Here is a 12,996-nt window from a genome sequence, read left to right as displayed (position 1 = left end):
TTTGACAAAGGACTCATTGTGATTTCCTTTCTGTTTAAGGGCTCCCAAATTTGTTTTCAGTATGGTCTTGCCAAGAATGTGACTAGTTGAAACTTACCAAAAAAAAAAAAAAATTAAATTACCACAGTTGATTAAAAAATGTAATTTTCAGAATTATCTACTGGGTAGCAGGTGGGAAAACCATGAGAATTCCCATCTGTGGCCTAATTATCCTAGAGAGACACGCATTGTGTACATTTGTGTGTCTAATGAGGGGCATTTTAAATTTAGGCTGTTTTCTGGTTTCAGGGCTTAAAAAAAAATCTAGTATTTGTAAAATGTTTTATAGCTTAATCATCACAATTATTGTAAGAAGTTCCTGGTGTCTTTTTATATGTATGTTTATATACATATTTTCATATATGGAAACTGAGGCACAGAAAGGTAAAATAATTTGTTATAAAACTTGCAAGCTTTAGAGCCAGACTTGGAGTTCTGATCTTCAAATTTTTAAACCCCCTTTATTTTTGCTTGGTACCATTTCTTTTTCTTGGTCCCCAGTCTGTCTGTCTCACTCTTGAGGGGGTGGGGTGGGGTCTGGTAGTGGGTGGGTTTTGTTGGTCTGGTGTGGATGGATGAGTCTTTCCTCTTCCTCCTCCTCAGTAGCCTGAGCAGCCTTTTTAGTACCAGGAGGTACCTCTTTTGTTTCATTTCTTTCATGTTCTTCATTCCCCAGTTGTCATTCCTGCTTCTTGCCACCACTCAGTCTTTCTTGTGTGCCTGCAGTATATCCCTGAATGTACAGGAGTTCTTGCAGAACTGGGCCTGGTGTTTCTAAGTGTGTTGCTAATGTCCATAACTGATTCTACACCATAAAACTCTTTTTCTTAGAATTTGCACATGGCACTGTTCTTATTGCATCTGTGTTGTTGTTAGTTGTCTTTCTTGTGTGCTATTTCATATCACTGACCCATGGTACATCATTCCCTGGTGGATACATCAAATGCCCTTAGCCCCCACGACTATATTTTGGGTATAACCTATCCAAATATGATAAATATTTTGTCCCATTGTGCAGGTTGTCCCTGCACCCTGTTCAGTGTTAGTTGTGCAGAGACTCTTAAGTCTGATGTCCTCTCATTTGTCTGTCTTTGCTTTGGTTGCTTGTGCTTTTGGAATTATATCCAGAAAAAAATCCTTGCCCAGACCTATGCCATGAAGCTTTCCCCTGGTTTTAGTTTTCAACGTCTGATCAGTTTCAAGCCCAGTGTTGCTGACTCTCCTCTGGGCACCTTGATATGGAGGAGGTATTCCATTGCATCTTTCTCCTTGGGTTGCCTGGTCTGCTCTGCCTTGTGTCCGGCTCTCTCCTAGGGCCTCCTGAGCATCCTTTTCTCTTTCTCCTGTCCTCTGCCTCATCTTGTGGTTTATTCCTTCTCTGATTGCTCCCTGATTTACTAACCATGCCATCCTTCCTGAGGGGAGAGTTTTTATGAGAGGTCCAAGGTTGTAATTTACCATGTGTAAAGTTTCTTTACTCCTGGTTGTAGTGGAGCTAGGTCTTTAAATCAGGGTTGGAAGACATTTTCCTTTGGGATTTTGAAGCATTCCTTCTTTCCAGTTTCCACTGGGATGCTGTTATGATTACTGAACAAAACCATGACCAAAGAGTCAAGGAAAATCAGAGGTTGCCCCCTTTCCCGTGTCTGTCCTCCTCTCCCATTATCACAGAGGAGACCAAAATCTTAACCCTGCCCCCACTTTCTCTTTCTAAAATCTTTTAGAAACATCTTTGTTGCAAGTGTTCTCAATTTCTCAATGATGTGCCTTTTTGGGGTCTGTTTTCTTCAAGTTTTGCCAGATACTCAGTGGTCTCAATCATTTGGTACCCTTAAATCTTTACTTTTAGGGGATTTTTTGAAATATGGAAATCTCTTGTTATCCACATTGATTTAAGTGTTGCAGTAAGATGGTAAACAGTTGTAGGGGAACATGCTGAGGATTGGGGTGCTGTCTCCTCCCAACAGACCTATTGTGAAACTTCATCATCTGATCTGAATTCTGAGGATGGGAATCTGGGATGGGGGGGCGGGGGGCGGGGGGCAGGGGCGGCTGTTCAGGCTCTCCTGGTCTACATTTTTTCTCTTTTGACTTCCATATTTCAGGTGTTGGCTCTCCTGGGCTGTGATTTCAATTTTCTTTATTATTTTGCTCCTATTTTCTGTCTTTTGTTTTACTTTCTGAAAGAACATGTCATTGTCTTCCCATTCTTTTACTTATTGCTATTTTTTTCCTCATCATTTTTGTTTCTGTGAAGATTTTGCTATTGCTCTGAGCATAGTCTTTTTTTTTAAAAAAATGACATCGTTTTTTTTTTTTTTTTTTTTTATTCATTGTACATGTTAATAAAGTCTGCAGTCTCTGGTTGGGCTCCCTTGCAGCTTCCTGGTAGCTCCAAGCTGGTCTGTGGTTAATATTGCTGGCCTCTAAGTATATGTGTCATTGGCTATGTGGGATTCACCCAGACATAACTACTAGAATGATTCAATGACTTACAGTTCTCAAGTTTAAAAAAATAATTAAATAACATTATGTAGCATATGATTTGTATTAGTTTTACTAGAAACTCAGCTGTGTCAGGGTGATTGTACCTCAGTATCTTGTTCTTTCCTTCCTTCCTTTTCTTGATAACAGGATTTCTGTTTATGTGTATGGATGCTCCAGGTAAAGATGGCATTTTGGGTTTCTAGATGTGGCCAGATAAGTTCTAGTCAGTGAGGTGTAAATGGCTCTGGAGTGTAGGTACTTCTAAGAACCTACTTGTTTCTTCTTTTTTTAATTTGTTCTTAGTTGTACATGATAGCAGAATGCATTTTAATTCATTGTACACAAATGGAGTGGATCACAACATTTAAGTTCTCTTGTTGTACATGATGTAGAGATGCACCATTTGTACATTCATACATATACCTAGGGTAATGATATCCATCTCATTCCATCATCTTTCCTACCCGCCCCCCAACCCTTCCTCACCCTCCCCTTTGCTCAAACCAAAGTTCCTCCATTCCCCCCCCCCCCATCCCACTCCCATTATAGATCAGCATCCACTAATTAGAGAAAACACTTGGTCTTTTGTTTTCTGGATTGTCTTACTTTGCTTAGCATAATAGTCTCCAACTCCATCCATTTACCTTAAATGCCATAATTTTATTCTCTTTTAATGCTGAGAGATATTCATTGTGTATATATACCACAGTTTTTAAAAAATTCATTGTTAATGGGCATCTAGGTTCTAAGAATCCACTTTTAAAGTTACCTGGTGCATTCCTCTTGGCCCCTGTTTCTTCCTTCATTCAGTTCTGTTGTGTGGAATATGAATGTGATGACTGGAGGTCCACCATTAGGACACCATTAGGATAGTGTACTACCCTAGGGCTGGGGAAGTTGTGGGCTGGAATATGATCAGGAGCACAACTTCCACACCAGCCTTTCACTACCTCACCTTTTGCGCTGACTGACAGCGAGGAACCTCAGTGATGCCTATGCCACTGTCCTTTGTGAAAAAATATTTGCTGGTCCTTACAGTTAGTCCATTTTTTAAAAAAAAATTGTTCTAATTAGTTATACATGACAGCAGAATGCATTTCTATTCATTGTACACAAATGGAGCACAACTTTTCATTTATCTGGTTGTACACATGAGTCACACCATATGTGCAGTTGTACATGTACCATCTTTCCTGCCCCCATGCCACCACCCTCACCTCCCTCCTCTTTGCCCACTCAGTCTCCCCCCACCCATTATGGATCAGCATCCACTTATCAGAGAGAACATTTGGCCTTTGGCTTTTTGGGGATTGGCTTACTAGCATGTTATTCTCCAGCTCCATTCATTTATGCTGAGTAATATTCCATTGTGTACATATACCACGGTTTCATTACTCATTCATCTATTGAAGGGCATCTGTGTCGTTTCCACAGTTTAGTTATTGTTAATTGAACTGCTATGCACAGTGACTGTATCACTGTAGTATGCGGATTTTAAGTGCTCTGGGTATAGACTGAGGAGTGGGATAGCTGGGTCGTATTGGTGGTTCCATTCCAAGTTTTCTAAGGAATCTCCACAGCCTTGCAGATAATGCTAATCCTAACTGATCGCCAATTCAAACTCCCTTATCCCCCAAAGGGTTTACAGTTTATTGTTTGGTAGAACTGGAAGGTCGATGAGGGGAAGCTGGTTAAGTACCATTGCATGTAGCAATTTAAATAGTATCCTTAGTACTCCTTTTCTACCCTACCCATTTTTTACCTCAGGCTGTCAAAATGTAGCAGCAGGGTGACTGCTGACTGCCTCAAATTCTTTCATAAAGTTGTCCCATATTTTCAGAGATAGAGCAAGCACTCTTCTGATCACTTCACAGTTGGTCTGGTCTCCCACTTCCTGAGCCAGTCAAGGTGATCAGGGGAGAATAGTCAGATGGGCTCGGCTGTCTCCTATGGTCACTGCTGATGTATAGGCTAAAGGGACACAATGACCCAGGCCTGTGGACTTAGCAGAATTTCTCTGGAATGAAGGAGGATTGTTTCAGAAAAGAAGGTGGGAATATAGATATGTGTCCAATTATGTTATATACAATTAGGCTTCATATTGTTGTGATTTAAAAATATTTAGTAAGGCAGGGTGGTGCATGCCTATAATCCCAGCCACTTGGGAGGCTGAGGCAGGAGGATCACAAGATCAGGGCCAGTCTCAGCAACTTAGTGAGGCCTTAAGCAACTTATGGAGAACCTGTCTCAAAACAAAACAAAACAAAAAAATGTGGCCCAGTGGTTAAGTGTCCCTAGGATCAATCCCCAGTACCAATGAATAAAAAAATAAAGTGAAAATCAACATATGTTAATTTCTTGATAATTTCCCTTTGTTTTTCAGTTCTTTGCAATAAAAGCAATGAATGTTAAAATTAATAATTTATCAAATCAATGATAGTAAAGAGATAAAAGGTAAAGTTGATACATATAATAATGAAATAAGGAAATCACAAAATATTTGTCTTTACAGAAATCAGTAAGATTATCAGATAAAAATATCTTTTAAAAAAAAATCACATATTTTCTGAATAGAGACCATTTGTTAGTAATTACTAAGCATTCCTGTTAGAGTGGTTACCATATATCTAAGTAAACTGTCTCCACCGCAGCTGAGAAAGGGAAGCCTTATGTGATTCATTTCTGATTTGTAATCTCCTAACAAATGCCTTTTTCTCCTGTGATCCTGAGAGCCCCGTCCAGTGGCTTTTATTTTTAAAATGGAAAAACAAATTCCTGATAGCTCCCCAAACTAAAATGGAGTATGTTTTTTCTCTTCCTAAACAATGGAAAAATATATTCACTTGTTTATTAATACAATACAGGTGGTGTAGCCTGTGAAAATTTAACCTTACATGGAAGGTAAGGCAGGCAGTTCTAAAAATAAGCTCTTTTTTTTTTTTAAGTTGTAGATTTACAGAAAAATTGCAAAGATAGTAGTACAGAGAGCTTCCACATGCTCTCTACCAAGTCCCCCCACTACTAACATCTTACCTTGGGATGGTGTGTGTGTGTTATAGTTAATGAACTCATATGGAGGTCTTATTTCTCAATTATAGTTCATACTTTATTAGGATCTCTTTACTTTTTTACCTAAAGTCCCCTTTCTGTTTCAAAATCTAGCACATCACATAACATTTATTTTTTCCCCCCCTAGTATTGGGGATTGAATGCAGGGGTGCTCTCTGCCACCAAGCTATATCCCTATTATTATTTATTTATTTTTAAAATATTTATTTTCTAGTTGTAGTTGGGCACAATACATTTATTTTATTTTTATGTGGGCTGAGGATTGAACCCAGGGCTTTGCACGGCCTAGGTGAGCGCTCTACCGCTCTATTTTTAACTCCAGCCCTATTTATTTGACACAGTGTCTCCCTAATTGCCCAGGCTGTCCTTAAACTTGCAATTCTCCCGCCTCAGCTTCCAGGGTTGGATTCCAGGTGTGCGCCACCCTGCCCAGCTCCACATCACATCTTTCTGTCCAGCCTCTGACTCCTCTGGGCTGTGACAGTGTCAGACTTCCTTGTGTTCGATGAGCTTGAGGGTGTTGAGGGACACTTACAGGTGTTTTCATAGAATCTCTCTCAACGGAGGTTTTCATGCTCTTCTCATGATTAGTCTGGATTATGGGTTTTAGAGAGGAGGACCACAGGGTGAAGTGCTGAGCTCACTACATCAAATCTAGAGTAGATACTGTCCAATGGACTTACTACTCTTATGCACCTGAAAAAGGGTTTCAGTCTTTTCCCATGTAGAGATATTCTCTTATATCCTTTCCTTAAGGTAGTCCTTGGGGGGAGGTTACTGTGTAGAATTCACATTTAAGAAGTGGGGATTGAGGTTCCATCTCTATGAAGGTGAAGTGCATACATAAATTATTGCAGATCCTGCTATTAAGATTTGCCTCTTTTCCTTATCTATTTAATTTATCAAATCTTTTTTGTTTGTTTGTTTTTGTATATCAGTATGGACCCACGAATGTTTATTTTCTTCTGTGGATTTTAATCTAATAATTTTTGTATCCTGACATATTGCCATTAGATAGGGCAGAGGGGTGGGAGGGGTAGGGAGGGGGCATGGGGTTAGAAATGATGGTGGAATGTGATGGACATTGTTATACATGTATGAAGACACAAATTGGTGTGAATATACTTTGTATACAACCAGAGATATGAAAAATTATGCTCTATATGTAATAAGAATTGTAATGCATTCTGCTTTCATATATAAATAAAAAAAATTAATAATTTTTTTTTAAAAAAGTACTTCTGTACGTTCTGGTACTGCAAGATGCTTCATAATCATTTGCAAATCTCTTGCCCCAACCCTGGAATCGGTTATTTCTGCAAGGAGCCCTGGTTCCTCCCATTAGAGAATGGTGTTAGAAACTAAGATCTGGGTGCTGGGTGTGCTCTCTGCTACTGAGGCATTGCAAGACAGGGATTTTTATTATCCCATTTGGTGGATGCAGAAGGAGACATCTCAGATGGCAATACTAGTAAAGGAAGAGGGTGGGGATGGTTGTGGTAAGAGTATGGAATAAGGGGTCTTATTTCTGGTCAGTTTCCCATTCATTCCCCTGCAGGGTGGGATTGAAAGCCTTTTCTGTCTGATATGTTTGCAAGGTGGTTTGTTTTCCTGGGCACTTTGAGTCAATCATGTAAGGGCAAGGTGTAAGAACTTTTTTATTAATACTCTGACAGGAGAAGTTATTGATTGAACACATCATTCTTTTTGGTGGTTTTTTTTTCCAGGTTTCCCAAATAGGCAGAGAAATAAAAATGGTTTGTTAGAGTATCATATGTTGTTGGTAGGTTGCAATAAGAAAAGTTACAGAATTCTCTACAGGGTTGAAGGTAAAAATAGACTGCTTTAGGAGTGTTTAATGGTTTAATCCTCTCCTACTCTTCTTTCAACCCACACAGCAATTGCTGTGAAGACCTGCCAGTTTATTAAAACTAGATTCATTGTCCAATTTTTGCAATTTACGTCTTTATTGAAAACACAAATATTGATTAGAGAGAAACAAACTTTCTTTAAGGAATTCTTTCTAAGGGAAGAATTTAAACTCAGTCATATGCTATTTTATCCCTTTGTACTAATTAATCAGCACTCTTTAGAGATGGGAACTTAGTAGTTTTAACTGGTTGCCATAGTCAAGGATCAAGATCTGTATGTTTCTAGTTTACTCTTAGTGAAACCATACTGATGGCCCAGAGAGTGCTCATACACATGTCTGCACACACTCACACCGTGCACACGCTCCCCAGTGAGATCCATTTTCCACTGACATGTGTTAAATGCGGGGAATTGGAATGAGTTTTGTAGCTGTCTCGGTTTCGTTACTTCTGATATCCCAGACAGAATGACCTGAGATTGAGCTATTGTGAATTATCTTATCCTTGTCCTCCTTCCCCGTCCCCATATTTAGTCATCACTACACATATTCTGTTCCTTTGAAGCATTTGAGTGCATGAATTTTTTATGTTTGAAACAATTTAATCTGTCAGAGAATGAGGGTCTTAATTTTATTTTCCTTCTGGCCATTAGTGGGATAATTAGAAAAGCTTGAGTAGTGCTAGACCCTTATTTTATCCAATCTTTCAAGTTTACAGACTTAATGAAAAAATAATATTTCATGAAGGGAACCTCAGTTTAACCTTATGAAGAGGTTTTTCAGTCAATTAGTCAGAACTTACTTATCATGTGTGGAATCATTTTTTACATTTCATCTTTTTTTTTTTTTAATTTGGGTAATCTTGTGAAAGGTCCTGATGAATCTTCTTCCTTCAATCTCTGATTCTTATTTTCTAGGTTTCTTCCTACTGTGCTGTCTCTTGGGATGTCTAGGCATTGGAATGGCTTCCTGCCCATCAAGATTCATTGTGCCATCTCAGTTTTAATTTTGCCTCAGTTAATGCTTTCCTCATATTCATTCAAATGCTTTATGAGTTCCTGTTCTCTGAAGCATAGATCTTATCTGTTTGATTGAATGACACATTGCAAATATTTAATGTTACATATTTATGAGGACCTTCTGAATTATTTTATTACCCTTTTGGACATACTTATCAGGTCTTACTTAATTGATGTTAAGACTCAGCAATCCATTAAGTCTTTCAGTCAATTCAGATTGTAACTAGGATTCGATGGCCCTAACACCAGCAATGTTCAACATAGCTGAGTCAAAGCAGCTACTGTTCTGGGTTTGATTCTTTTTTGCAGTCTTTGGGGCATTTCGACCTTTTGATATCCTTATGACAATAAAAACATGGAGTACTGCCTGGCAGGGAGAAATGGCTAACAGGTCAGATACATGTTCAGGATCAAGTCTGCATGCTAATTGCACTTGAGACTTTTTCTATTAGGAATTAGTAGGGTTGGAGGTATAGTTAGGGGGCTGAACAATTGCCTAGCAAACATGAGTCCCCAAGTTCGAACCCCAGCAAGGGAGTGGGAATTAACCAGTAGATAACCTTATTTTTGGTTAACCTTAGATTTTGATTAAAACATAAGCATTGTAGAAGATTTTATTAATCTCAAACATATAGCACTTACTCAGCCTTACACATGTTTTCTATGAAAGAGGTAAAATCGTAATTGTCAGTTTGCAGATGATAAAATTAAGGTACAGAGAGTTTATATAACAATTTGCCCATGTATACATAATAGCATGTTGTAGACCAATGCATACCTACTGAAGAGAGTTTTTGAAAAACTTTTCTGTTCTGAGGTTTTTCTAACCCTCTTTTGAGTGTGTGTGTGTGTAAAAATCAGTGATCTGGGGAACTGGATCACCATTATCTTTAATTTTGGATTCCTCTTTCATTAAGTTGAGCTTTGGGGTGTTGGTGATTTTGATAATGAGTTTCTAAAAAGAATGGTTGCCACAGTAAATTAAACTACTCAAGTCCCTATTTTACGTAGTGCTTGCATTTGAGAACAAATCCCTATCAACATGAGTATTCAAAGTCATTGCCTTTGGATTAATACTTATTAACCACATCCTGTGTACAGTGTCTCACTTTAGGTACAGTTATCACAGAATGTCAAATAAGGGACATCTTTGAACTGGGTGGGCCAGGAGAGTCTTCCTTTCCATTAACACTTCCATAAAAAATATATTCATGTGTAACTCTTATGAGACCATATGAGTGGTGCCAAGCATTGTGGGGGTTCAGAGAAGGCAGAGGTAATTAGAAGGAAATTTCTCTGAGGAAGTTGGTTGACGGCTAGGTTGTCGATTTCTTTCTGCCACTTGTATTTAAGGTCGGAGTAGCACAGGTGCTGAGGAAAAAGCGGTGTGCACAGGTGTGATTGTTGGGTAAGGCACATATGTGGGAGGAAATAATTTCAGAGATGTAGTTTGGGGTTATGTCATGGGTTTTATTTAATGCCATTCTGGACAATTGTTATTGCAGCACAAATGGGAAAGAAGAAATCCCTTAGAGTCATTCTGGATAGAATTCGTGGGACTTGGCGACTAATAGAACAGGAAAGGTCTGGGTGGATGAGGGGTTGAGGACAGTGTCAGGCTGAAGTGGAGGAGGCTCTGGTGAGGGTGGATCAAAATCAGAAGAGCTGCTTTTCCTCTTAGCCAGCTTTGCTCTGGCAAAGATTATTGGGACAATTGCTATGAACATTTTGGTGACCTCTGCAGTTGAAAAGCTGGTTTGTATGACTTATTGTTGTAGGTAGGGCATGTGTTGAAGGAGAGGGACACTCCTTCAATAAATTGTAGAGAAAATGCCTGTCTGTGCCAATAGCTATCCTGTGTAATATATTTAGTGTATTTAATGAAGTATCACAGGAGCCTTTTAGTTAATCTTAGGAAAATGGAAAGGGGAACATTTGTGGGTGTACTGATATTGGCACTGAGTATATAGTTTTGAAGTCAAAGTTTCTTGGCATGAGTCTCCTAGAGGCCACTGGAATCCCTATGGCCTGGACCAGGATTGCAGGTGTTGCCTGCATCCGCTGAAGCCTCAGTCTTTGCAGGGCGGATGGGTCTGTCTGTTGCATAGTCCTCTGTTCCCTACATAAGCAGCATGGACCATGCTGTCTTGCTTCCTCACAGGTGCTTCTCAGGATGACACAATCCTGTCTGCTTTGGATGACTGTTACATCCCTAGCACTTGGCACTGTTCCGGGTATGTGGTAGACTTAAAAAAAAAAAAAAAAAAGGGATGTAATGCAGAATTATTCTCACGGTCTGTGGCTATTTTATTTGTCCTGTTTATTAATAAGTTGGTGGTAGATAACTGTTGACCTGATGAATAAAGCTTTGAGAGACATGATGTTTGGATGACAATTGATATTGAATCAAAGGCCTATATCTCTTTACCACTTCCATTGATCATCTGAGCTGAGGCCTAAGGTGTATGCAGAATTTCCATTTTTATCTTAATAGTACTAAACTTTTGAAGCCTAATATTAGTACTTTATTCCCCCCATTTTCCAAAACTAATCAGTTTTATAAGTCTTTATTGAGGTCAGAGTACAGTAATGCCATTTTTTTAAAAAAATTGCAGAATTATGTTTTTGAGTAGCACTTTTCAGATACAGTGTTAGAGGTATAAGGGAACCCAGAGTTCTGTCTAAAGCTGGTTTACAGAAGACCAGTAAGTTAAAAATCAAAGTATCATGATCTTATTAATTGGAAACTCATCAAAACATAGAGATAGGATCTCTTAAATAGAAGATTACATATTAATATAAAATGAAATTGTTTGCTTATAAAACCTTCGAAGGAAAGCACATACCGTGCAAAGTCAATCCATAGCTATGTTTTAAAGAAATAGTAGTAACACCTGTTTCCGGTTAATGTTCTTTCACTAGTGATAGATGCTTAAAGTTTAATAACAAAAATCATTATTTTCCCAGAAAGTTCTCGCCCCTCAGTTATACATGCTCTAAGCTGAACTGTAAATCTAGTTTGAACATTTCAACATTTCCAAAGATGTATCACAAAAAGCAATTTAAAAGAAACATTGAGCTTTTGAAGTCGAGCACAACCCCCTTTCCTGTGAAAGCAGTCTCCTTAATATACTGAACATTTATTTTATGTTAGAAATAACTTCAGCAAAAAGTTTTCCCCAGGGTTGAGGTTTTAATGATGTGAACCTTAGTGGACCTCAGGTTAATATGATTATTTTAAGGTAGTCACATATAATCATTTATTTTGTGAATGGAATGGTGATTGGCAAATGTATTTTCTTTAATGCAGAGTGTGACTGTGATGCAGGGCCCCATTGCCAGTGCTCACATGTGCCTTCCCATGTGGAGTACAAGCACACCTCTTCTTCCCTCCTGCAGTGATGTTTGTGGTGGATAGCTGAACTGTGGCCGCCCCAGAATCAAAGCTTACATTGCCTTGTGTCAGTAGCCCCACATGCAGAGCAGTGTCAGGCAAGAGTACATGCTTAATAAATGTAGATGGAATGATATGTGAGGGGCTAAATGTATGTATGCATGTTTAGCAAACAGCGTTTGTAATGGACGGACTTTCTTTTTCAAAAAATTGTTTTGAAATATAAGTTTAAAAGGAATTCTCTCCACTCTTGCTCCCAACTACAGGAAGATCTCTTAACCTGTTCCCTTCCAGTTTCCCTCGATATTAGCATCTTATATGACTATAGTACAGTATTCAAGAGAAGTTGACATTGGAGTAATTCACACATTTTTCCACTAGTTTTACATGTACTCAGATTTATATGCTTTTGTGTGTAATTCTATGCAATTTGTCACATGTATAGATTTGGGTAGCTACCAGAGTCAAGGTGCACCTCTTACATATATGGGGTTCCATTAGTACAAGGCTCCTTATCGTAGTTTACCCATCCTCCCTCTAACAGGATTTTAATATTCCTAACTTTGCACTAACTTAGGCTTTAACTCTGGCGTGTAAAATAATTATATGATGTTTATGTTCAGGAAAAGAACAGCAGTAATTGTAATTGTTGACCATTCATTTATGACTATTATCCCTCATCCACAATGACTTTACATATTTTTGAATAAAAAAATATTACAATTGGTTTTGTAGAGTTAGGGATTGTCAGAGTTATCACCATGGAAGTCCATTCTCATGAATCAGAACTTAGAGACCCCATGTTACATTTATTACCTAGAAAATGCACAAAATAGCAAAAAGTAAGTAGAATGCTTTTAAAGTCAGGATCCGCAGTATTAATGAGTTAAATATTGACAAGTACATCTTAGAATATGATCAAAATAAGCAGAAAAATGGATGCAGACTCATGTGCAATAAATTGGAATTCTCAGTAGGTTTTAATCGGTGTGACTGTGGATGTCTGGGCAAAATTGAGGCTGTAAAGATGGAAGCAATTGTCAGGCCTACAAGTATCTGAACATGTGACCTTATGGATGGAAATCCATCTCTGGGGGAGACCACAGCAGGCCGGGTTG

At 38.6% G+C, this 12,996-nt stretch overlaps 1 protein-coding gene across 4 annotated transcripts in view; it reads left to right on the top strand.

Moving 5' to 3' along the window:
- KLF12 (KLF transcription factor 12) overlaps positions 1-12,996 on the top strand; it is a 467,218-nt gene that overhangs the window by 84,205 nt on the left and 370,017 nt on the right. The gene's annotated exons all lie outside the window — the stretch shown is intronic.

Source organism: Spermophilus citellus (assembly GCF_964194105.1).
Source record: "Spermophilus citellus genome assembly, chromosome: 1".
Lineage (NCBI taxonomy): Eukaryota > Metazoa > Chordata > Mammalia > Rodentia > Sciuridae > Spermophilus > Spermophilus citellus.
This window is presented reverse-complemented; position numbering and strand designations above follow the sequence as displayed.